At 39.7% G+C, this 27,903-nt stretch overlaps 1 long non-coding RNA gene across 1 annotated transcript in view; it reads left to right on the forward strand.

Moving 5' to 3' along the window:
* Positions 1 to 22,899: 22,899 nt before the first annotated feature.
* LOC120100778 (uncharacterized) overlaps positions 22,900 to 27,903 on the forward strand; it is a 55,730-nt gene continuing 50,726 nt past the window's right edge. Inside the window, exon 1 of the long non-coding RNA XR_005500802.2 lies at positions 22,900 to 25,783. This is a non-coding gene — a long non-coding RNA (uncharacterized LOC120100778). The remainder of the gene's footprint in view (positions 25,784 to 27,903) is intronic.

Raw genomic sequence — 27,903 nt, forward strand, 5'->3', positions numbered from 1 at the left:
CAAGAGCACATCAAAACAATCATCCACCATGATCAAGTAGGCTTCATCCCAGGCATGCAGGGATGGTTTAATATACGGAAAACCATCAACGTGATCCATTATATTAACAAACTGAAAAAACAAAACCACATGATCATTTCATTAGATGCTAAGAAATCATTTGAAAAAATTCAACACCCCTTCATGATAAAAGTCCTGGAAAGAATAGGAATTGAAGGCCCATACCTAAACATAGTAAAAGCCATATACAGCAAACCAGTTGCTAACATTAAACTAAATGGAGAGAAACTTGAAGCAATCCCACTAAAATCAGGGACTAGACAAGGCTGCCCACTCTCTCCCTACTTATTCAATATAGTTCTTGAAGTTCTAGCCGGAGCAATCAGACAACAAAAGGAGATCAAGGGGATACAGATCGGAAAAGAAGAAGTCAAAATATCACTATTTGCAGATGACATGATAGTATATTTAAGTGATCCCAAAAGTTCCACCAGAGAACTACTAAAGCTGATAAACAACTTCAGCAAAGTGGCTGGGTATAAAATTAACTCAAATAAATCAGTTGCCTTCCTCTATACAAAAGAGAAACAAGCCGAGAAAGAAATTAGAGAAACGACACCCTTCATAATAGACCCAAATAATATAAAGTACCTCGGTGTGACTTTAACCAAGCAAGTAAAAGATCTGTACAATAAGAACTTCAAGACACTGAGGAAAGAAATTGAAGAAGACCTCAGAAGATGGAAAGATCTCCCATGCTCATGGATTGGCAGGACTAATATAGTAAAAATGGCCATTTTACCAAAAGCAATCTATAGATTCAATGCAATCCCCATCAAAATACCAATCCAATTCTTCAAAGAGTTAGACAGAACAATTTGCAAATTCATCTGGAATAACAAAAAACCCAGGATAGCTAAAACTATCCTCAACAATAAAAGGACTTCAGGGGGAATCACTATCCCTGAACTCAAGCAGTATTACAGAGCAATAGTGATAAAAACTGCCTGGTATTGGTACAGAGACAGACAGATAGACCAATGGAATAGAATTGAAGACCCAGAAATGAACCCACACACCTATGGTCACTTGATTTTTGACAAAGGAGCCAAAACCATCCAATGGAAAAAAGATAGCATTTTCAGCAAATGGTACTGGTTCAACTGGAGGGCAACATGTAGAAGAATGCAGATCGATCCATCCTTATCACCCTGTACAAAACTTAAGTCCAAGTGGATCAAGGACCTCCACATCAAACCAGACACACTCAAACTAATAGAAGAAAAACTAGGGAAGCATCTGGAACACATGGGCACTGGAAAAAATTTCCTGAACAAAACACCAATGGCTTACGCTCTAAGATCAAGAATCGACAAATGGGATCTCATAAAACTGCAAAGCTTCTGTAAGGCAAAGGACACTGTGGTTAGGACAAAACGGCAACCAACAGATTGGGAAATGATCTTTACCAATCCTACAACAGATAGAGCCCTTGTATCCAAAATATACAAAGAACTCAAGAAGTTAGACCGCAGGGAGACAAATAACCCTATTAAAAAAATGGGGTTCAGAGCTAAACAAAGAATTCACATCTGAGGAATGCCGAATGGCTGAGAAACACCTAAAGAAATGTTCAACATCTTTAGTCATAAGGGAAATGCAAATCAAAACAACCCTGAGATTTCACCTCACACCAGTGAGAATGGCTAAGATCAAAATCTCAGGTGACAGCAGATGCTGGCGAGGATGCAGAGAAAGAGGAACACTCCTCCATTGTTGGTGGGGTTGCAGACTGGTACAACCATTCTGGAAATCAGTCTGGAGGTTCCTCAGAAAATTGGACATTGAACTGCCTGAGGATCCAGCTATACCTCTCTTGGGCATACACTCAAAAGATGCCCCAACATATAAAAAAGACACATGCTTCACTACGTTCATAGCAGCCTTACTTATAATAGCCAGAAGCTGGAAAGAACCCAGATGCCCTTCAACAGAGGAATGGATACAGAAAATGTGGTACATCTACACAATGGAATATTACTCAGCTATCAAAAACAACGAGTTTATGAAATTCGTAGGCAAATGGTTGGAACTGGAAAATATCATCCTGAGCGAGCTAACCCAAACACAGAAAGACATACATGGTATGCACTCATTGATAAGTGGCTATTAGCCCAAATGCTTGAATTACCCTAGATGCCTAGAACAAATGAAACTCAAGATGGATGATCAAAATGTGAATGCTTCACGCCTTCTTTAAAAGGGGAACAAGAATACCCTTGGCAGGGAAGAGAGAGGCAAAGATTAAAACAGAGACTGAAGGAACACCCATTCAGAGCCTGCCCCACATGTGGCCCATACATATACAGCCACCCAATTAGACAAGATGGATGAAACAAAGAAGTGCAGACTGACAGGAGCCGGATGTAGATCACTCCTGAGAGACACAGCCAGAATACAGCAAATACATAGGTGAATGCCATCAGCAAACCACTGAACTGAGAACGGGACCCCCGTTGAAGGAATCAGAGAAAGGACTGGAAGAGCTTGAAGGGGCTCGAGACCCCATATGTACAACAATGCCAAGCAACCAGAGCTTCCAGGGACTAAGCCACTACCTAAAGACTATACATGGACTGACCCTGGACTCTGACCTCATAGGTAGCAATGAATATCCTAGTAAGAGCACCAGTGGAAGGGGAAGCCCTGGGTCCTGCTAAGACTGAACCCCCAGTGAACTAGACTGTTGGGAGGAGGGCGGCAATGTGGGGAGGGTTGGGAGGGAAACACCCATAAGGAAGGGGAGGGGGGAGGGGGATGTTTGCCCGGAAACCTGGAAAGGGAATAACACTCAAAATGTATATAAGAAATTCTCAAATTAATAATAAAAAAAAAGAAAAGATAAGCTAAAAAAAATGTGATCTGCTTTTTTGCTTACTTTCCTTCAGCCCATCTATACATGGGAAGAGAAGTAAAATAGTTCTCTAAAAGATAAGGAAATCTAAAATGAACTACATATGAGGTTATCTGCATTTGTCATCCCTGTTTCTGTAAACAGTGGTGTTACCATCATTTTGCTTAGAGCATGGATTTAGCATATCCATAAAAAGGGTAGGCCCAAATGGAAAGTTCTTTATTAATTCAGAAATTAGATTAATCTTTTAAGTCAAGTTCTCACCATCCTGATGAAACCCTAAGCTTTAAAAGTTAGCTCAAACATGCTTTCATAGCATAGCACTTGCTTCCACATAAAGCACAATTTCTTCTCAATTTTAATAAAATGAATACTGTCAATCAAAAAAGTCAAATGATGAACATACTCAAGTTATCTAAATTTTTTTATTTTACTTTTTTAACCTCCTAAACTTTAACTACTCCAATGAGTAGTATTAAGAGGAAAATTGGGAAGAAATTTCCTATTGAAAAGGGGACATTAATAATACTGGAACTTATTGGGTGGGAGAACAGTAAAGAACAGTTTTTATAAAATTATCCCATAATGTGTTCCGGCTCCTGAACTTTATAGTTCATATGTGTGTGTGTGTGTGTGTGTGTTTCTGTGTGGGTGTGGTTTTGTGTGTTCATATATGCATATATGACACATATATCATATATATATACACATATACTTATATATATAACCTTTGGCAGATGTCTCTTTAACCTATTCATATATTCCTTGACTCATCAGTATTATTTATTGACAATGTCCTATAGCACAGATACTGTGATATAATGATGGAAATAATAGAAGAAATAAGAAATATTCTCTCCCTGACCTCCAATAAGCATAAACTTAGCTTCTGGTCTCCATATACACCCAGAGCTGGGGGTATTCCACAGCTCTCAGACACAAAACCTTCCTGTAGAGATCTGGTCTGCCAGGAGCACTCTCCCTCCTAAGCCCATAGCCCACAGGTGTAACCGCACTTTCTCTCCATTGACTGTCTAAGGAGAAACCCGCTAGGAGTGCACAGGGCTCAGGAGCCTAATGGTGGCCTAGGACAGGACCCTTATAGTCTCCATTTGCACCCAGAGCTAAGGCAGTCCCACAGCCTTTTGGACCCAGAAACTGCCCACAAAGAACTGGTCTACCATGATCCTTCTCACTCATAAGCCCACAGGAAAAACTCACATTTTCTCCACTTACTGTCCAAGGAAAAACCTGCAAGCAGCACACTAAAGCAGGAGCCACAGGGCTCCTACAGGACCTGTCCAGTCCCCATCTGCACCAAAAGCTAAGGCTGTCCCAGAGAACTCCAGACACAAAGCCTGTCAGCAGATATCTGGTCTTCCAGGAGCACTCCCACTCCGAATACCACAGGCTCAGAGAATCACAGAAGAGACAAGGTACAGTCAGAGAAAGCAACATCAACTTACATCAGAGATAACCACATGGCAAGAGGCAAGCACACTACCATAAGAAACAGAAAACAAGACTACTTGGAATCATCAGAACCAGTTCTACCACAGCAAATATTGGATATCTCAGCATATCAGAAAAGCAAGATTTGGAGTTAAAATCACGTCTCATGATGATGATAGTGGATTTTAAGAAGGACATAAGTAACTCTCTTAAAGAAATACAAGACAACACAAGTAAACTAAAAGAAGCCCTTAAAAAGGAAACCCAAAAATCCCTCAAAGAATTATAAAGAAAAACAACCAAAAAGGAGAAGGAATTGAAAAAAACTGTCCACAATCTAAAAATGGAAATAGACCCAATAAAGAAATCACAAAGGAAACAACCCTAGAGATAGAAAACCTAGAAAAGAGATCAGGAGTCATAGACACAAACATCACCAAGAGAATACAAGAGATAGAAGAGAAAATCTCAGGGGCAGAAGATACCATAGAAAACATTGACACAATAGTCAAAGAAAATACAAAAAGCAAAAGCCTCCTACCCCAAGACATCCAGGAAATCCAAGATACAATCAAGAGATCAAACATAAGAATAATAGGTATAGAAGACAGCAAAGATTCCCAAATTAAAGAGCCAGTAAATATCTTCAGAAAAATTATAGAAGAAAACTTCCCTAACCTAAAGAAAGAGATGGCCATGAAAATACAAGAAGTCTACAGAACTCCAGATTAGATCAGAAGAGAAATTCCTCCCATCACATAATAGTCAAAAGACCAAATACACAAAACAAAGAATACTAAAAGCAGTAAGGGGAAAAGGTCAAGTGAGATATAAAGGCAGACCTATCAGAATTATTCCAGACTTCTCAGCAGAGACCATTAAAGCTAGAAGACCCAGACAGATGTCATACAGACCCTAAGAGAATAGAAATGCCATCTAAGGCTACAATATACGGCAAAACTCATAATTACCATAGACGGAGGAACCAAGATATTCCATAACAAAATCAAATTTACACAATATCTTTGCAAAAATCCAGCACAACAAAGGATAATAGATGGAAAACTTCAACACAAGGAAGGAAACTACACCCTAGAAAAAGCAAGAAAGTAATCTTCTTGTAACAAACACAAAAGAAAATAGCCACACAAACATAATTCCACCACTAACAACAAAAATAACAGGAAACAACAATCTCTATTCTTTAATATCTTTTAACATCAATAGACTCAATTCCCCAATAAATAGACAAAGTCTATCAGACTAGATACATAAAGAGGACTGAGCATTTTGCTACATACAGGAAACTCACCTCAGTGAAAAGACAGATACTACCTCAGAGTAAAAGTTTGGGAAAAAATTTTCAAGCAAATGGTCTGTAGAAACAAGCTGGAGTAGCCATTCTAATATCAAATAATACTGAATTTCATCTAAAAATCATCAAAAAAGATAAGGAAGGACACTTCATTCACATCAAAGGAAAAATCTACCAAGATGAACTCTCAATTCTGAACATCAATGCTCCAAACGCAAAGGCACCCACATTCATAAAAGAAACTTTGTTAAAGCTCAAAGCACACATTGCACCTCATGCAATAATAGTAGTAGATTTCAACACATCACTCTCATCAATCCACAGAACATGGAAACAGAAACTAAATGGAGACATGGAAAAACTAACAGAGGTCGTGAACCAAAAGAATTTAACATTTATAGAACTTTTCATCTTTAAAAAAAAATGTCTTTGTCTCATGGTACCTTCTCCAAAATTGACCATATACTTGGTCACAAAATGGACCTCAACAGATACAAGGAGACTGAAATAATCCCATGCATCCCATCAGATCACCACTCACTAAGACTGTTCTTCAATAACAACAAAAATGACAGAAAGCCCACATATCCATTGAAGTTGAACAACACTCTACTCAATGATAACTAGGTCAAAGAAGAGATAAAGAAAGAAATAAAAGACTTTTAGAATTTAATGAAAGTGAAGGCAAAACATACCTAAATTTATGGGATACAATGAAAGCAGTGCTAAGAGAAAAAACTCATAGCTCTTAGGGCCAAAACGAAACTGGAGAAAGCATACCGTAACAGCTTGACAGCACACCTAAAGGCTCTAGAACAAAAAGAAGCAAATACACTCAACTGTAGGAGATGGCAAAAAATAAACAAACTCAGAGATGAAATCAACCAAGTAGAAGTGAAAAGAACTATACAAAGAATCAACAAAACCAGGAGCTGGTTCTTTGATAAAGTCAACAAGATAGATAAACCCATTAAGTCACACTAACCAGCAGTCAGAGAGACAATATCCAAATTAACAAAATCAGAAATGAAAAGGGAGACATAACAACAGAAACTGAGAAAGTTCCAAAAATTATCAAATCCTAGTACAAAACTGGTAAATCTGGATGAAATGGACAATTTTATAGACATATACCTGGTACCAAAGTTAAATTAGGATCAGATAAACCATCCAGACAGTTCCATAACCCTTAAAGACATAAAAACAGTTATTAAAATCTCCCAATCAAAAAGAGCCCAAAACTACAAGGGTTTAGTGCAGAATTCTATCAGATCTTCAATGAAGACTTAAACCAATACTCTTCAAACTTTTCCACAAAATATAAACAGAAGGAACACTACCAAAATTGTTCTTTGGAGCCACAATGGCACTTATACCTAAAGCATAAGTATACCCTACAAAGAAAAAGAACTTCAGGTGAGATAGCTAAGAAAACTTTTTAGTATCCCATTTTTAGCCCAAGAAAGATCATGAGGTAAACAGGTAAAGATAAGCTAAAAACCAAACTAGACATATGCAGAAACAAATATTTTAAATTGATGTAAATGTGTTTAAACTTTACAACAGCTAGAACAGGGAAGGAATGTGGGAAGACTATTGTCTATTTTTGGCTGTCTAAATTTCTGGTTTTCTTGTCAAAGACAAAGATTGGTTCTAAAATAAGAATGAGAACTAGGTTGTATTTTAGTTTTAATTAAGAAGGGTTGTATACCAGGAGGTGAACAGCAGTGAAACAAGCCATTTTGATTTTTGTTCTAAGAATGGCAGATATTTTAATGAACAGTGATGTTTGTCAGTACAACAGAGTCACATGCTAATAATGACAATGTTGATAGTGACTAACACAGTGAGGGTGCTTTACAGTAGGCACTGCTCTGGGCATTCTACTGGTCATGTCATTGTGTGTTCAAACATTTTATATCATAGGCATTACCATCATTGTACAGAAAAGGAAATTAAAAATATACTGCCTACAAAATTCACTCACAGTCACAAAATAAATAGTTGATGGGGTCATAGGAAGCTGGATCTTTTTCTGTCTTACTAATTGGAACTATACCCATGCCTACTTCAAAATAGCAAGCTGAGAGTGGAGAGCATTGATTCATAAATCAACAAAGGCACAGAGCTCTGATCTGCTGAAGTTCTGGGGCAAGTAGGAATTAGATTTTACAATGTAGACCTTGCCCTATCTCAAAAATAGATATTCTTGAGACAAGGAAAGTGAAATGAATTAAAATTGCATCTCTTATTTTGTTCCTGCGGAAGATATCAATATCAAAAGAGAAAAGAACATTTTATCTTCTTTACAATCCCCAGGCCATAGGCTAGTTCCCCAGAGATCTTTATTCCTTCAGCAATTGTAAACAAAGTATTAATCACTGGTAATTTAAATATATTATGGCAAACACAAAAATATACGAGCTAAATTCATGAAATATACTTTTTAAAAATGACATAAGGTCAAAATTTATATGAACTAGAGAATGGACCAGCTCCTTCTGGACATAAAGGATATAAAGAAGGTGTAGTATATCAAGAAGGGTTGGAGTGTTGTTAACACAATCAGTATGAGTATTAGTAAACTTATTACTCTCTCAGTATGAAAGCAGAATAGGAAAGATGGAAAAGTTCACTAAGGAAGCTACTAGAAAACTTCATATGAGATATGATGAATATTCATGTTCATAGCAGCCTTATTTATAATAGCCAGAAATTGGAAAGAACCCAGATGTTCCTCAACAGAGGAATAGATACAGAAAATGTGGTACATTTACACAATGGAGTACTACTCAACTATTAAAAACAATGACTCATGAAACTCACAAGCAAATGAATGGAACTAGAAAATATCATCCTGAGTGAGGTAATCTAGTCACAAAAGAACACACAAGGAATGTATTTACTGATAAGTGGATATTAGGCAAAAAATAGAGCTCAGAATATCCATGATACAACTCATAGACCATATGAACCTCAAGAAGAACGAAGACCAAAGTGTAGATCCTTCAGTCCTACTTAGAATGGGGAGCAAAATAATCACAGGAAGTCAAGAGAGGGAAGGACCTGGGAGGGACAGGGAGAGGGAGAGGAAAAGAAGGGCAGCATCAGATACAGAAGGAGATAGGAGATGGGTGTGAGAAGTACAGAGGATCAGGAACTTGAACAGAGGTGGGTAGCAGTGGATGATGGGGAACTGGGAGTAGCCACTAGAAAGTCCCAGACGCCAGGAAGCACGAAGTTTTCAGGACCCAATGGTGATGACATTAGCTGAAATACCCAACAAAGGGGAGAGAGAACCTGTAGAGGCCATATCCAAACTTAGGTAGGATCCCTGGTTGAGGAATGGGGCCACCCGCAGATCTCAAAGACTATTAACACAGAATTGTTCCGTCTAAAGGAAATGCATCGACAAAGAGTGGAGTAGAGACTGAAAGAAATGCCATCCAGAGATGGCATCCACCTAGGGATCCATCTCATAAGCAGAAATCAAACCCAGACGCCACTGCTGATGCCAAGGAGAAGCCTGGTATTGCTGTCCCCTGAGAGGCTCTGGCAGAGCCTGACCAATATAGATGCTGATGGTCACAGACAATCATCAGACTGAGCTTGGGAACTCCAATGGAGGAGTTAGAGGAAGGACTGAAGGAGCTGAAGGGGTTTGGAACCCTACAGGAAGAACAAAAATAGTAACCAACTGGAACCCCCAGAGCTCCTGCAGACTAAACCACCAACCAAAGAGTACACATGGAGGGAGTCATGACTCCAGCTGCATATGTAGTAGAGGATGGCCTTATGTGGCATCATTGGGAGAGCAAGCCCTTGATCCTGTCAGAATAGATGCCCCAAAGTAGGGGGATGCTAGGGTGGTGAGGCAGGATGGGGGCTCCCTCATAGAAGGAGGTGTTAGGGTGAAGGAGGAGTTAGGGGGATTTTGGAGGGGAAACCAGGAAAGTGGATAACATTTGAAATGTAAATAAATAACCAATAAGAAAATTTTATAAAACAGTTATAAAAAGACTGGAAAAGATTTCTTGGAAGATTTTTTTAAAAGAAAGCAAAATAAAGTTACCTTGTGTTTAAATACTCCATTAAAGAGAGGACTTTATGCATGAGGAAAGAGATTCTCAATTGAACATCTTACTTGTAGTTTAGTTTTTTAGATATTTAGTTCTGCTTCTTCCCAATACAAGTCCCTTTGCATGTGTTGAATTTTTCAAATTACATCTTGCGGGAGGCTTCATACAATCCTCCTGTAAAGGACTTTTCCTAAGACGAATGACTTATAATACCAGAAAGTCAAAACCTTCCAGGAGGATTTAGGTATGTTTCCTGGATGCTTACTTAAATAAGATATCAAATGCAAACTGCAAGTAGAGTGCCTGGCGCATTAGAAGCACTCAATAAATTTTAGCTATTTTGCCATTAAGGTTTAGTCATCAACATTGATCACAAGCTTTCTCTAGATGGTTAATTAATCATCAAGAATTTTAAACAACATGTATTTATTGAATATGTCCAAAGCTCTCTGCAGGCAACATTGTCTGGTGTGTAGATTATATAGAATTGATTCTGGGATCACAAGTGCACTCTTTAGAAAGATGATATAGTATTAGGAAGGACTTCCACCTACAGATCCAGAGATTTGGACCTCCACACAAAGGACACATGATGTTGATCCAGTCATTATTTGTAGTTGAGGAAAACAGTGTTGTTCATGACCAAATTCATTTGCCTACACATGGGAGATCCCGGCTCTTCTCCTAAATCCCTATATACGGGACTGACACACCTGGTAAAACACTCGTATGAGGTAATGTAACTACCTGCACAAAGGATGCTGTCATATGATTTTTGAAAACCTGAAGCAGAATTACTTAAAATTATACTAGCAGGTCAGAGACACCAATGCCAATTCAAGCCACCCTGCTGAATCCCTGGCAGATATGGCTATACATCCAGACAAAGAATCCATTCTAGAAACTGGAGATTAATACTAAGTAAATTCATTCTAATTTGAAAGTTTGGATATCTAAATGTATGACTGCTTAAAATGAAAATAAAACTAAAGCATAAACACATGGAGAAATGCTCACATGCTTAAGACACATATAAATCTATAGATAAAACCTGTAGAATTCAACATTTCCTACTAAAAGTCTATTATGATCTGATGAACGTAGCTGTGACCTGTCCAAGAAACTCATGTATGTGTTATATAAGCTCAGTACATGTTTAAACAATGCAAACATTGACATCCAATACACATTACATGGTACCATTTTTAATCATATCTGATTTTCTGGAGTTGAAAATAGATCTTTTTAACAGAAATGAAAATAATAAGTATTTTCAATGCCTATTACTGAATATTTTCTGCAAGTAAGGAGTTCTATTTTCATATAGGGATGAAAAAAATCAAGACAACATCAAACCTATACCTGGGATTTGACTCCAAATAAACGCCTGATTATTGACATAGTGTTTTGATCATTGGTATTACAGGACTTTGCTTTCAGAATTCAGATGATTATTGTTCTTGTTGTTTTGTTTTGTTTCGTTTCATTTTGTTTTGTTTACCTTTTCTTCATTTGAACCTTTAATCCCTCATTGGAAGCATAACTACAAAGAGCAACTACGACTGTAAAGTTGAATATCTAAGGTCAGTTTCAGTCATAAAAGCAAACACATCATGTGAGTTCTAATGTTCAATTTTTGTTGCTGAGGTAGTCTTAAAAGTCAGTATTCTGTCTTCCATATTTCTACCTTAGTTACAAAATCACCCAAATTCTACACTGTTAACCATCTGTGTTTTTTAACCTCATATTATCTCTGAAAATTTTTTTAGTTTAATAACATTGATTCTTAGATTGTCTGCATAAGTTCTTTTTTGCAGTAATAGTCATCTGTAGCAGACATTTACAACTTTTAATATGAGAGTCTTTGAAGAAATTAATATTCCAATGAGGAGTAACTCTGAGAAATAATGAGAAATACTCATTCAATGTTCAAAGCTAAAGAGTAAACAGAAGTTTTAGTTTCAAAGTTTTATTTTAGGTTTTATAATTTTATTTTTCTATTTGAAATTACTTTTTTTGCAATGTGGAAAACTTTGTTATTCTTACCTTTTTTAGTTTTTTTTACTGGACATTTTTATTTAAATTTCAAATGTTATTCCTTTCCCAGTTTCCTATCCACAAACACCCTATCCCATTGCCCCTCTCCCTTCTTCTATGAGGGTGTTCCCCCACCCAACCACCCACCCCTTCCTACCTCCCACCCTGACATTCCCTACACTGGGGGGTCCAGCCTTGGCAGGACTAAGGGCTTCTCCTCCCATTGAGGCCCAGCAAGGCTATCCTCTGCTACATATGCAGCTGAAGCCATGGATTTGTCCATGTGTACTCTTTGTATGGTGGTTCAGTCCCTGGGAGCTCTGGTTTGTTGGTACAGAGCCTGCCCCACCTGGGATCTAACCCATATACATACAGTCACCAAACCCAGACAATATTGCTGATGCCAAAATGTCCATGCTGACAGGAGCCTGATATAGCTGTCACCTGAGAGGCTCTGCCAAAGTAGGACAAAATACAGAGACAAATGCTTGCAGTCAACCATTGAACTCAGAATAGGGTTCCCATTGAAGGAGTTAGAGAAAGGATTGAAGGAGCTGAAGGAGTTTGCAACCCCATAACAACAATACCAAGCAACCAGAAATTAGTTATTATTATGTAGCTTATTAATATCTACCAATATTGGTAAATGTTAATTTCTTTGATAAATGATTGTTTCTTTCAAGACAGAGAGACTGAAAGAATAATTATATTGCATTCATATAGACTTATATACTTGTATCTCAAATAAACTGCAATATAATTTGCATAATTCAAAGATGCTTTTATTTATACTTTCTTTAGAATCACATGCTTGGTATCATATTTACTAAATACAAAATAGTGAACCAGAGGCTTGATTGTGTTAACTCTGCTGGCTACATAATGCATAACCTCAATAACAAACTAGCTAAACTCCTCCAAAAGTTCTAATTCATGATTTACTTGTCTAGATTGTGAATTAGGAAATGAAGTAGGGTAGAAAATGCAAGAGTTCTTAATATAAACATTAAAGAACTAGAAGAAGAATCATCATATTGTCAAATTAAATTTCTTACAAGCAAAATTGCTACTACCCTTTCCCAATTCCTTTGTTTCACAGTTGAATGCAACAGAACACTCTGACTCATGTGTATGCTATGAAAAGATTTGGCCACAAGCCCATCACTTCACATAGCCATGAAAATAAAAAGCAATTCAAGCCTATGTCCTACAGAAAGACTCCCAAGCAAGCTGATGTTGGAGTCAGAGAATCAGAAGCTTGGAGGAGGGATGTCTGAAAATGCTGGGTGCCTGCCCAAAGATAACAGTATGAAATAGCCACAGGCCAGGAGGAAAGTGTGGAGTAAGAAGAGTCTAAGACAGATAGACCAATGGAATAGAATTGAAGACCCAGAAATGAACCCACACACCTATGGTCACTTGATTTTTGACAAAGGAGCCAAAACCATCCAATGGAAAAAAGATAGCATTTTCAGCAAATGGTGCTGGTTCAACTGGAGGGCAACATGTAGAAGAATGCAGATCGATCCATGCTTATCACCCTGTACAAAGCTTAAGTCCAAGTGGATCAAGGACCTCCACATCAAACCAGACACACTCAAACTAATAGAAGAAAAACTAGGGAAGCATCTGGAACACATGGGCACTGGAAAAAATTTCCTGAACAAAACACCAATGGCTTATTCTCTAAGATCAAGAATCGACAAATGGGATCTCATAAAACTGCAAAGCTTCTGTAAGGCAAAGGACACTGTGGTTAGGACAAAACGGCAACCAACAGATTGGGAAAAGGTCTTTACCAATCCTACAACAGATAGAGGCCTTATATCCAAAATATACAAAGAACTCAAGAAGTTAGACCGCAGGGAACAAATAACCCTATTAAAAAATGGGGTTCAGAGCTAAACAAAGAATTCACAGCTGAGGAATGCCGAATGGCTGAGAAACACCTAAAGAAATGTTCAACATCTTTAGTCATAAGGGAAATGCAAATCAAAACAACCCTGAGATTTCACCTCACACCAGTGAGAATGGCTAAGATCAAAAACTCAGGTGACAGCAGATGCTGGCGAGGATGTGGAGAAAGAGGAACACTCCTCCATTGTTGGTGGGATTGCAGACTGGTAAAACCATTCTGGAAATCAGTCTGGAGGTTCCTCAGAAAATTGGACATTGAACTGCCTGAGGATCCAGCTATACCTCTCTTGGGCATATACCCAAAAGATGCCTCAACATATAAAAGAGACACGTGCTCCACTATGTTCATCGCAGCCTTATTTATAATAGCCAGAAGCTGGAAAGAACCCAGATGCCCTTCAACAGAGGAATGGATACAGTAAATGTGGTACATCTACACAATGGAATATTACTCAGCTATCAAAAACAACGAGTTTATGAAATTCGTAGGCAAATGGTTGGAACTGGAAAATATCATCCTGAGTGAGCTAACCCAATCACAGAAAGACATACATGGTATGCACTCATTGATAAGTGGCTATTAGCCCAAATGCTTGAATTACCCTAGATCCCTAGAACAAACGAAACTCAAGACAGATGATCAAAATGTGAATGCTTCACTCCTTCTTTAAATGAGGAAAAAGAATACCCTTGGCAGGGAAGGGAGAGGCAAAGATCAAAACAGAGACTGAAGGAACACCCATTCAGAGCCTGCCCCACATGTGGCCCATACATATACAGCCACCCAATTAGACAAGATGGATGAAGCAAAGAAGTGCAGACCGACAGGAGCCGGATGTAGATCGCTCCTGAGAGACACAGCCAGAATACAGCAAATACAGAGGCGAATGCCAGCAGCAAACCACTGAACTGAGAATAGGTCCCCCGTTGAAGGAATCAGAGAAAGAACTGGAAGAGCTTGAAGGGGCTCGAGACCCCAAAAGTACAACAATGCCAAGCAACCAGAGCTTCCAGGGACTAAGCCACTACCTAAAGACTATACATGGACTGACCCTGGACTCTGACCCCATAGGTAGCAATGAATATCCTAGTAAGAGCACCAGTGGAAGGGGAAGCCCTGGGTCCTGCTAAGACTGAACCCCCAGTGAACTAGTCTATGGGGGGAGGGCGGCAATGGGGGGAGGGTTGGGAGGGGAACACCCATAAGGAAGGGGAGGGGGGAGGGGGATGTTTGCCCGGAAACCGGGAAAGGGAATAACACTCGAAATGTATATAAGAAATACTCAAGTTAATTAAAAAAAAAAAAGAAAAAAAAAAAAGAAGAGTCTAAGAACATACACGGTAACTAAATACTTATTTTCTCAAAAGGAAAATAAATTATGTGAGATATATCTGGTTGATGAAAAGGTATATCTGGTTGATGAGAAGGCATACAAATTCTGAAAACAAACTTGTTTAAACTATTATCTAAATTCCAAAAATTGTTAGCTACGTGACCTTGGTCAATATATGAAGCCCCAACCTCAACCTCAGATTATACTTTCTCAATTCTAAAATGAACAACAATTAGTACCCGGACATGTCCTCATGAGATGTATAGAATACCATGCTTATGGAAGAACTTGGTTAAAGCTTTAACACAGGACACTTAATAGAATACCTTATCTTCCCCTCCCATCTTTCCTGAGACATACGATAAGTTAGGGGAAACACTTTAAATTTTTTGTTACTATGCAGTAGCTATGTTGTCTCCCAAGCAATTCATACTTTTCAGATTACTTAACCCCTAGGTCCACTTTATATTTACATAACCACAATCAACTCATAGAGAAACTGCACAAGGATTTGTCATAGGTCGTTTGACTTATTTTGATATATTTAGAATTCATTGAAAGTTATTTTTAGGAAAATATCTTTGTTCCAAATTTCAAGTCATTCTCTTATTTTGACAACTATAACACACACACACACACACACACACACACACACACACACACACACACACACGGAATTATCCAGGAAGAGCTATCTTTTGTCTTTCTAGATTCAGAACTTATAAATCTAGAGAAATTATGCCTAGGAAGTCCCAGAGATACCGTTGACTCAGTAAACTTAGGACTGCCCTATACTAGAAGAAAATCACACTTGCAAATTGACCTTTTGCATGTCCTCAGACTAACCTCTAGATGTTAGAATGTGAGACTTAACCTCAGTAAGGACATTCATCCAAGATGTTGTTTCTTTGAAGAGTAGAAAATTCAGAAGTTAAAAAAGAGAACAAAATCAAGTAGTAATACTTCATTAAAGGTCTTACCCAGTTAATTTTAAAGCATCATTAGCAATGCAAGCTAACCACCACAAAGTTCACATATACCAGTGAGACTGATGCATTATCAAAGAAAGAAAGGAAGAAGAGCAAGACAAAGGGGAAACAGGAGAAAAGAAAATCTCAGAACCAAAAGGGAAGCTAGGTCTTTGAGCACTTTCTCTTTACAGGGCAGAATCACCAGGATTTATGCTAGCAAAGACAGGAAGGTCTGCACTAAAATAATTATTTTCCCAACCACTTTGGAGGAGTGAATCTGCTCCTGAGGCAACGAATGCCACAGAATCCTGAAAAATCAGTCCTGTCAAAGTTTACAGTCCTTTTCTTATTCAAGTACTATCCAAGGTTCAAGACTAAATAGTTTCCCAGATCAAATGTGATCTGATGGGTTCAGTATGCTACTGTCTTTGACTTAGAGCACTTCTAATCAAGTCTATACCCAAAATCTCCAATCCTTCAAAGTGGCCCTGGAATTCTTCATCCCAGGTCCCTGGTGATGTGTGTGTACAAACAAAGCTGTTTATCACTATGTCTCAGAGGATCAGTGAACCAATTTGGGATAAAAAGCTGCTGAGATAGAGTGGAGTCTCAGATGACTGGTTTTATAAAAGCTGTCTTTCACAAGAAGATAAAACTCCAAGAAAAACTCAGTTTATTAACTGTCGCCCTTCAAAAACCAGGACACAGTAAAGACAGTCCATTGCAATTGTGAATTTTCATAGCTAAGATTCCTTTTCTTTTCCCATAACTAAGACCATCCCCCCTCTAATGCTTTGCCTTATAAAATATGTTCAAGTAGTTGTTTCTGTTTTGAGGGTTTTAAATATGGTCTTCAGGAACCTGCAATGTTCATCTAACTACTGGGAAATAAAACATTGTGTACATCCGAAGACTATAACTGCTTCAGACTTGCATGAACTCCAAAGTACCATGGCATGAATTCTGCCTCTGCTTGATACCTTTGCCATCAGATACTGAACAAATTAATTTTATCCAGACCTAATTTTCAAGGATCTCTTGGTACTTAGTAAAAGGCAGAATGATAGAGAAAGAAAAGCTTAGAAATGACATTCCTTACTGATACAAAAAGATTAGTTTGATAGTATTAACAGTGCCACCAAAGCCCTATTTGATGCATAGATATAGTGCCCAAAACTCCTCCTTCACACCTTGAACTACTAAATGCTGCCCCTAAAGTAATCAAACCCATTGATGATTATAAGAGTTTAAGAACATTAGTCTACATTTTAAAAGGCAAAAAAACCCAAGGACTAAATTAATCCCACCAACATAGCTTAGTTTCTTAGGACATTTCCAAATATATTCTTTAACCGAAGGATCAGAGAGTTTGAAACTTAAAATCACTGATTAATGAATCTGTCTGTGGTACTGAAACACTGTCAAGCCAAAAACATAATGAAGAGTAGGACAATGAAGGGGGGAAATAGAAGTTAAAGAAGTAAATACAAAGAGGGGAAGTGTTACATTGCATACTTTTCATTTTATATAAAGTTCTAACATTTGGCTTTGATCTTCTTAAAAAGCTACCATAATTAAAAGGAATGCTATACTCTAATCATTAAAGAGATAATAAACACCAGTAAACCATTAGAATTTGAAGCAGCTTAAGCACATACAAGTATATTTTTAGATAACTTGGTGAAATTCTCTAGAATACTCTGCCTTGTTATAAATGACTAAATAAGCACATAGTTTCCTGATTGAGGAACTGATAACAAGGTCAAAATGGCTTTCACAACATATTACACAAAATCTAATTAGTTGAGAAAAATACTATGTTAAGAAAAAGGGAAATCGTTTTAAAGAAAAGTTTCAGTAAGAATATAGATTTTTCCTTTACTCCAGAAGGAATGAGGTTTGATATCCCAGCATACACAGAAGCATATCACAGATGTTTAAGTGCATATCATATAAAGCTAATGAAATTTCTCTTAAAAATAATTATTAGTATACTCATAAAGTATTTAGATTGTATAATCAAATAAACACATATTATGTGGGCCTATACTCTCTTAAATATAACTTTGAATCTCTAGTGAGTTGGAAGCTTATGAATAAATAAATACCAGGCTGAGTGTCTCTGCAGAAGCCTTAACTGTATACAACTAACCAGAATTCTTTAGCAATTGAGAAATTCATAGGGGAACAACTAAAATTTCTGTTAGCTCCTTTATACTTCCTCTCTATCATGAAAAAACACAGTTGGTTTATGTTTAGATAAAGGGTAAGAAATAAGAACAAAAGCAGCATTTTGGTAGTGTTTACACTTTACTTAATGATAACCTTTTGGTTCTAGTTTGTCAGATCATGTTGATATAAATTTAAATTGAATGTGACAAAGTTTGCTCAAGATGGAAAAAAGAATAGGAGTATATGCAACTGCCTTGAAAGAAAATCAAAGAAAGCCTGAATATGATTCCAAATTTAGCAGGTTGAATATGATATTTTAAACAGCCAACTCTTATGCCATCTAGCCATTCTTTACAGGTTTAAAAATATTCAATTCTATTAAGATATTTGTTTACCTTTGTAGTTGAAATATATTTAAATATCATTTGTACAAGAAGAAAACAATCCAGATGGCCTTTTAAGAGCCAAACATCTAGTTCATGATATTTAGCCTGCTCTCTCTTATCAGTTTGAGAGTTCCACCGGATATATTTTATTTTAAAACCCAACTATGTGTACATACCAGCCCCAAATTAACATTACTGAAAATAATATTAATGATATCATAAAGATGCACCAAATTTAATAACTGTTGCTTTTATGGTAAATACCAACAAATTACATTTTTCTTTTTTAAACATTTGCTGAGTGTATATATGTATATCTTTCTACTTTGACAAATGTAGAAGCTAGTCTAATTTCCATACAAATTCACTGGTATATTTAAGAGACTGTCATTACAATGCCATTTACTTAATTTCTCTGTTTTTTAAGGAGATGGGAGAGGAAGAATGAAGGAAAGAATGGGAAGGTATTAGAATCTGTAATTATGTGGTAAAATGGTGTGCTATGGGGTGATACACACAAACACACACACACACACACAAACACACAAACACACGCAATGCTTTACATACTCAGATTGAAGCTTTCTTTATTTGCTTATTCAGTGAAGCATACAAGATAATATGTGAAAGATCAGCTGCATTCAGCTCCAGCCTACAAATAGAAATATCTATACAAATGGAATATATACTCCTGTGAGAAAATTAGGAAGTCAAACCACTTGCCAAAAGTTAAAAATATAACCAAAAAAAATTGCCATGTCCTACATTCTTGTGTTTAGAATGAATGTATTCTACATCTAAAATATAATTTTTCTGAACAAGTCCAGCTTTCATTTGTGTGTGTGTGTGTAAAATATTAGAACTGTCTTTCTAGTATTTCAAGTGACATACTACTGTGTATTGAACAGTTGCCTACTGCCTCTCTGAATAATCCTATTTGCTCATTTTAAGAACATTTTCTAAAGAAATTATTCGTTGTTCTTATCTATGCATACATTTTAGAAATCATTCTCCACATGTGGACAAAATTATCTTCAAAGTGTATAACAAGAGGGATGACCACTGAACTTCCTCCTGCCTACTACATGTAAGCGCTTGTCAGCATTCAACTCCAAGGCCTTTATTTAACAACCGCCTTTAAATAATTCAGATAACAGTTGATTACTCCATTGCAAGAACTGTTGAGCTCTGCAAAATCTGAATAACACAATATTTTGTACATAAGAGAGCTAATCTTGAATTGTAGGCATCTAAGTAAAATGCACTTCTTGAGACCAAACCATGCAACCTATTTTTACATTTCTAAATATAAAATCTGGCAAATACCAATTTGCTTTACTACCAAGTAATTTTGCACGCTTGCTTTCATTACTAAGACATCTCATTCTACAGCTTAATTTGATCAGTTTACAATTCTTCATAACAAATATTTTCTGGATTTAAAACTTTTGAATCATAGCAAGTGAAATGGTTATTCAATATTCCAAAAGTGCACATAAATGAAAATTTAAACTTAAAAGAATACTTTCACATTCACCTCTACTTCTTTAGTAAACAATCGTTTAATGTCTGTTAACAACCAAGATTCAATATCTCCTGCTTCTGTTCGCTTGTAAACACCACCCTTTACAAAAGAACTTTTCTCATTTGACTAAATTACAACCTGAGTAACTTGAAACAGTCAGGAAAAAAAAAAAAACAAAGGAAGGGAAGAAGGAAAGAAGGAAGGAAAAGAAATGAAATACTGGCTTACAATTTCCAATCAAAAGGTGGGAAAATGTTGCCATCAAAAAATGTCTAGGTGAGTTCTGGGTGGATCATATTAATGCATAAAAGTGAGGTATACAGCACTCTGCCTTGATTATATATATATATATATATATATATATATATATATATATATATATATATATATGAAAGTTTTAATAATGACCATGTAATAAAATAAGTGAAAGACACACAACCAGGTTCAATCATCAAATAAGATCTATTTTTTTTTTTTGAAAATCAATTCTGAGCAAAGAAAAACACTGGCTCTGATGGTAAGGAACATTTAGAACCATTTCTATCTCTGAAACTATTTATCGCTTTCTCTCACTTCAAGAACAGTTCTCTGTACTGTACCAAGCAAGTTCAGTCTTCTATACGGATCATGAAACATCATGAAATACAAAAATCTACAGTCTGCATTCAGTATCAGGAATAAGCACATTTGACGATTGCTCATACCATTTGGAAACCAGTGCTCACATGACGACTGGCCTGACACCTCATCCATCAGCAGGGTGCCCACAGCAGAGTGGACAGTCTTCCTTGCACCATCTCGAGTGGAGGCCCAGCTGGGAAATCAGCCTTTACTTCCAATAGCAATTAGATCTTTAAGATCAGACCTTAGCAATTTGACCTAAAGCCATCCTTCCTTGCAACAAAGTCTTGAAAGTCTTCGGAAGAAAAAACAAGGAACCAGGCAAATGAGAAATGCAAGTCTCTCTGGCCTGATTAAAAACTTTGTTTTGTCAAATAAACTTTGACCACCAGAGGAAAGGACCTATGGTTGTTCTGGTTTTAGAAAGATCTGTCCCAGGATTCTCAATCTTCTCTTCACCTCTCCCACTCTCCCCTCCTCTCTCTCCTCTCTTGTTTCAAAGGGGGCCTCTGGTCAGCGCTGATTAATAAGTGTTTTTTGTTGTGAAGTGTTGAATAATAGAGGATGGCCGGTGACCCAGTAAAGACTGAACCTTGCTCGGTTTATTGTGGCAAGCTGAGAAAGGGGCTTTAGGCCCAGGACCGCAAGCACTGACCCGCACACATCCCGTGGATCGCCTATTCATTCTCACAGCCCTGCAGTCGCCCAGGCTCCCATTGTTTGCCAAGTAACAATGGAGGTTTCGCAAGGAACGCAAAGCTCTTTTCAAACCCTCTCTGATGTTTTGCATTTAGGGAAACACCAACCTTCACTTTTTCTCTCGGCATTTTCCCTCACCGCAGTTAAAGTGGATGGTTTTCGGGGAAACTTGTGTGAGTTTGGCGCTTGTTTGCGGAACACCAGCATCTAGCGGTGACTAGACCGATGTGGGTGCGGGGGAGAAGAAGCCCCAGAGATAACCCCCCTCTTCTTATTACATTTAGAGAACGGAAGCTGCCTCAGGGGAGAAGGGGGAGGGGAAGGGAGAAAAAAAGCATTTCCTTGGCGCGGTTGCCCGGCGGGGGCTCCCCGGCCGAAGCCCAGGCCAGGCGCCCGCCCCTTGTTGCCCAACACGAAGTGGCGGGTCGCCTACGGCAGCGGAAGGCTCTGAAGAGTGGCTGCCAGGTTTCCTTGGTCTGCCTGTCCGGCTCCATGCCCAGAGCTGTGGTCAGTTTCTCCGCTCTCCTAGTCCCTCAGGCCCCACAAGCCCTGGCGGGGTGCGCAACGGGGCAGCCTCGGACTCCCGGTCCTAGGGGCGTCGGGAACTGAGAGCCGACGCCCGGAGGCCAGGACGGCTCCTCCTGAGACTTCCCTCTGTCGCCGTGCTCTTTCGCAGCTGGCGCAGGCAAGCTGTTGACTTTCTGTCGTGGGACAGGGAACCGGCTGAGGGCATCTGGGCTAAGTGAGGTATTGAGGAAACTGGACCAGGCCTGCTGCGACCTCTGCCTCGCCAGACTCCGGTTGTCCGCGGCCCCCGACCCGGCCATGGGCAAACACCTGGGCTCGGGACCCAGGGTCCGCGAGAACGTGGCCGCCTCCCGCGTGATGTCTTCGGCTTCTCCCAATCTCTCCCTGCCTTCCTGCACGTGCAAACGAGGCGGGACAGCTGGTCAGGCCGGGCACCGAGGCCTCAGGGGCTTGGACGGCTAACTGTGGCCCACACTGTGGACTGTCGTCTGGGAGCTTTGAGTGCCCTGGGTAGGCCTATCGCTCGGGGCGGAGACCAGGCCATAACTCCCAGGAGAGGTGTCCTATGGAGCCGGGAGAGACGGTCCCTACCCCTTCCCCCCAGGCCTGGTAGGTGCGCTCGATGTCCCTGTGACCGCTCCTACTCGGCGCACCCTTGGGCTTCCACATTTTCCCTGAACATTGCTAAAGCCGAGGAGCCGCGCGGCCCCTGCGGCCTGGTGCGGGCACTGATACTAGAGTCTGGGTCGCTGCCAGCCGCTCAATGTACCCCAAGAGTGCCTTGATCCAGCTGGGAACGGAAAAAGAAAGAGGACGCATGGGAGAGGAGGAGGAGGAGGAGGAGGGGGGGGGGAGGGGGAGGGGGAGGGGGAGGAGGAGGGGGAGGGGGAGGAGGAGGAGGAGGGGAGAGGAGGGGGAGGAGGAGGAAGGCTGGAAAGCAGAGGGTAAGGAAGGCTGCGAACCCAGGCCAGGGTTGTGGGAGTAGGGCTCTTTGTCCGGTCCCGTCAGTTCAATTGATATGCTAATCTCTTTTCTGATGCGATACAAAGAACACCTTTGCACTTTAAAAAGACTTTTGTGCCCTGGCTACAGAAGTTTATTATCCACTAATTAGCAACAACTTCTGGCAATGAGTTGGGTTTCGTTTTCATAAGCTAGCTCTAACTATGAGGTGTGCAGGGCAATAAGAGGTTCGCATTGCAGAGAAAGCCTCTTCTCCGGGGCTAGAAAGCAATCATTCGCACTGGTTGCTGGACTGAAGTAGGTGGGAGAGCCGGATAGAGAGTTAAAGGTGTCCAAATATAAAGGCTCTTTTGGAAGGACTTTGCAGGACCCAACTCTGTTCCATCCCCTGAGCTGCCTGGAGGCCATGGCTGTAATCTCCCTGTCGGTCTTGGGTGGATGGGGAGTGAAAGTCGTGAGCAAATGTTCTAGCGCTAGCCTCTGATTCTTGAATTTTCCTTGGCAGGTGTATCTTAGGATAGCGAACTATGCAGAAGAGGCCCTAGGAAACGTGAGATAAGCTCTTATACACTCCTAAGGTCTTCCAAGAGCCCTGAAAGTTGATAAGAAGCTAGTATTGCCAGAGATAGAGAAGGGAGAGGCTGGATGAAGTGCCGGTGCTGGGTGGTCTGAAGTCGCTACCACACTGAGCCATCTCTGCTGGCTAACCAAAGCTAAGCACCAGCACAACTTCCCCGCAGCGGGATGCACTGAACACTCTGTGACCTTGCCCCTCCACAGGCTAGGCAAGTCCTTGAGGATCTTTAACAATCACAAATCCCAGGTCAATACACTGAAAACGGATAGAATGAACATGATCAGTGAAAAGATAAGGGCAGAAGAATGTACCTAGTGCCTCCCCAAACCAAAGACCTCTGCCCCAAGAGAAATACCGACCTTGAGACCTGCTTTCTGGATGGACTCCAACCATAGCAATGGTATTTTGTCAAGTAATTCGAGACCCCACTCATCACTTTACAAACGTGTTAAACAAACACACAAGAATGCATCCTTTGTTTTATTTCCTTTTTTTTTTTTCGTTTTGTTTTAGGTCTCCAAGTGACTCTGTAGAAAGCTTTACTGGATATTTCAAACAGACAAAGGTAACAGTTATAGCCCAGTTCACTTAGCTCTAAGCTAAAGGTAAAACATGGCCTAACTCAAAAGCCCAGAGTGACTTAGGATATCAGAGTGAACATTTACAGACAGGAAGTGGTGGCATATTCTGTTTTGTTCCCATTGGGTGGTACCGAAGAAGTTGCACCTCTCTGATGTCCCAATGTGAGGCTTCTTAAGTAGAGTTGTTAAAATGAGAAGTTGGGGTAGGAGTTGACAGAAGACTTAGCAAATTGCCGAATTCAAATATGTTAATGGTATTGGGTCTATAATTTCCCATAAGACAGAAGCACTAGGAACTAGAAAACACTGCTAAATATTTTCCTAGCAGTGGCCTTGTGTGGGATGAAGTGAGTGAGAGAGGGAGAGAGAGCTTGCCAACCCCAGGCCACCTTCATTGAGGAGGAACAATGGCTTGGTCTGGGTTCTTTCTGAAAGAGAAACTGCAGGAATGCAGAGTTGCTCTTTGTGCCCCAACCTACTTAAAGGAGTGGAAGCCACCACCACCCCCCAGCACCAAGCGGTATTTTCCTTATCAGGACCCCTCTGAGACTCAGCCAGTATGATAGCCACCAGCCCTGAAGTCCCATAAGGTCCACTCTGTGGCTGGAAGAAACATGATCAAAACCTATTGAACTCCCTTCAGCAACCGCAGAGCCCAGCTGAAAACATTCTCCCAAGCAAGGCTTGTCCATACAACTCCTCAACCTAGTGTCTGATAGCAAATTCTGATCCCATTTCATATTAAGACCATACTTACTTTTTTATTTAGCCCATCAGATTTTTCCCAAACGACTTAATTTCCTCCCAAGGCAGAGGGTTGATTTAAAAAAATTAAGAATATTTTTAAGAAAAATGTTTTTTTTAATCAAAGAAAGCAAAGGCTCTGATTTAGAGCAATGAGCAATGTTATCAGCGTGACCTTGACATATAAGTGGGGAAGGGGCATGTAGGTTTGAGTCCAGACCCTTGTCATCATGAGTATCTGGGACTTTCTCCGTCCTGACTAAGAACACCGACAAGAGGAGGGATTTGTTTTCAAAGGTTACCATTAGCGGTTCACTCGCTGAGGTTGGGAATTTCTTAGTTTTATATTTCGTGAAATTCATGATTTAATTATACTCCTCAAACAAATTAAGGGCAGGCCTTCTACACAAATTGGAGGCAGCTAAATGCTCTTTTGTGCCTGCAGCTCTCGGATTGTTAAAGAGGCTGCTGATGCATGAGAAGAAGTGACTGATTTAACTCATTGGGATGCAGGAAGCGACCTGCCCTCTTTTGAAAAAAAGTGAGAGAGAAAGAGAGAGAGAGAGAGAGAGAGAGAGAGAGAGAGAGAGAGAGCACTAGCTATAGAAGAGCAAGAGGGTGAGTGACAGAGGAGAGGAGAGGAGAAGAGAGGAGAAGAGAAACACAAGGGGGTGTGTGTGTGCCATACTCCCTCTTTGCGACATTGAAAGCTTCTGAATTTCAAGCAGTAAGTGGAAGGAGCTGCACACAGCAATATTCCTCTTTCCTTGGGCTGCGTGTGCAGAGCGTAGACAATGAAAATCTCCGCCCCCTCCCCCATCCTCTCTAGTCTACAAGATTTTTTTCTTTCCTTCACAACGATCGAAGCTATGTAAAATCAAATATACAGAGATGTACACACGTTTTTTCAAACCACAGACTAACAAACCAAAGGACCTGACCGCGGATTATCCAAGTGCGCACCTGCTGTAAGTACTGTCTTTTCCTGAAATTTTTAGCTCTGCTTCGCGCGGCGAACTGAGTGCTTCTTTTGTGAGCAGAGTTGCTGCCTGTGTCTGGATGGTTTTATTAATAGGGGCTCTCTGGATTGTTTTTGTTTTGTTGTGTTATGTTTTTCTGCACCTAAGCAGCAGCATTTTGCTTAAGCTAGTAATACGGTTTGGTTAGTATGCTGTGGCCTGTAACGGTGGATTGGGGGCAGGGGAGGCGCACAGATCAGGGTTTCCCGCGCTCTGAACATCCGTAAGACCTGCTGCCCGCTCACCATCCTCGCTGCAAGGTTGGTTCCAGTCGCTCAAAAGATCACGGACATCTGTGCCTACAGGGCTACAGGACTTGCTCGGGGGACGGAATGGAATCAGAAGGAGAGATCTTAGATTGAGAGAGGATGTGCCTCCATCCCCATAACACACCTAGCCTGGAGCCCTTTGCAGCCCAGCGCTAGCAACCCCTTTTCTTAGGAAGCTTAGCACGGCCCTGACCACTGAGCCGAACTGAGCCTTTCGTGCGTCTTTTATCTTAAACCTTAAAGATGGGATCTTCTAGACATCAGGGATAATTGAGGATGCCACTGTGTCTGTGTGTGTGTGTGTGTGTGTGTGTGTGTGTGTGTGTGTGTGTGTGTGTGCTCAAACAATATAAATTGCCTTTCGGGGAAGATATTTTCTAGCCTCTTGAAAATGTGCAAGAATTCTGTGGCCCACGCCTTCTTTGTGTGGCAGGCAGCGCCAAGCGCTTTGTGCTTCGCAAGTAGAAAATGGCGAGTCCTATTGTGTTTAGGCCATTTTCTTCCGGTACAAGGATTTCCCAAGTTTTCAATACTTTGAGGGGCGGGAGCAAGAACCAGCCCTCGTATGCCCAGAAAAGCGCAAACGGCTAAGGCCGGGCCCCTTGGCCTGGTGGGTATGGACCTTGCTTTGAAACCAAGGGTCTGTTTCCCTGCTGTCCAGATAGTTGAATAGAAACAATTTGTACTGGTCGGTGCCCTCTAAAGATTTGTACGAGTTCTAGAGGGCAATAGATCATAAGTGTATGGTTAAACACATACATGAAAATGATACCTCTCTCCCGATAATCTGGAGAAAATGAAAGAAAAAAATGCCCAACCATTTGGGGGTGGGATAGAGTCTTATTTTTTCCTTTCTCCATTTATCCCCTGGAAGAAACCCAGGTCAAGATTACTGTTGATTACTGTGTCCCGTCTTTAGATTTTTTTAACCCTAAGATGACATGCTATTGCTATTGGGGCAGAGAACTATTGAATAAGTAGCCTTAGCCACTACATCATCACTATCACGCTGTCTTCACTACCTTAGAAAGTGCAGGAGTTACTGGGGTAGTCTTCATAAATGTCTCCTTGTACATGTGAAATAGCTATCTACACTGCCCACAGCTGTGTGAACATATAAGGAAAACAGAAAGATCTCCCAGATGTACAGTTCTTTCTTTTTTCCTTGGTGTATCATTTTTATACATTTTCCTGTTCTAGTTAAATCATATTCAATAGTAAACAAAGATGACTCTACAAGAATGTCTGTGTTACTTTTCTTAGCCAGAGGGGGGAGAGAGATAGTGGGCAGATGAAAATTCTTTATCCTATTTATTAAAGATCTTTGGATAGGTACATGGAGCAATCATTTGTCAGTTCAGAAATAATGAAATATAGCCCTCACCCCCATTTGTTTCTGGTACTTCATTTGGTGGCAAATACAGAAAAAATTAAAACAGCTGAATGAAGAAGAAAGGAAGGTCACATTCCGTTCTCCTCCTTTTATATAATCTCAAGCTGTTAGGAAGCCAAATGAATGTAGAAACACCTTGACTTAGATTTTTCCAAAGTACTGGCTGGAGCCTGTTCCTTCATATAGATCAAAACCATGGACAGCGAACTAGTTATTAAGCAAAGCGACTCCAGCAAAATTGTGTGTGAAAAGAAAGTTTACCTTCATTTTATCTGTTGGAGGCAAAGCAATTTGTATTATGTTTTGTAATAGTTTGAAATAAATCTTGAAATTAAACTAAAATTAAAATTTGAATTTAAGGTATATATTCTACCAAGTTTTAAGGAAATGATAATTTATATCTTCGA

The sequence above is a fragment of the Rattus norvegicus genome, chromosome 2 (assembly GCF_036323735.1).
Source record: "Rattus norvegicus strain BN/NHsdMcwi chromosome 2, GRCr8, whole genome shotgun sequence".
NCBI lineage: Eukaryota > Metazoa > Chordata > Mammalia > Rodentia > Muridae > Rattus > Rattus norvegicus.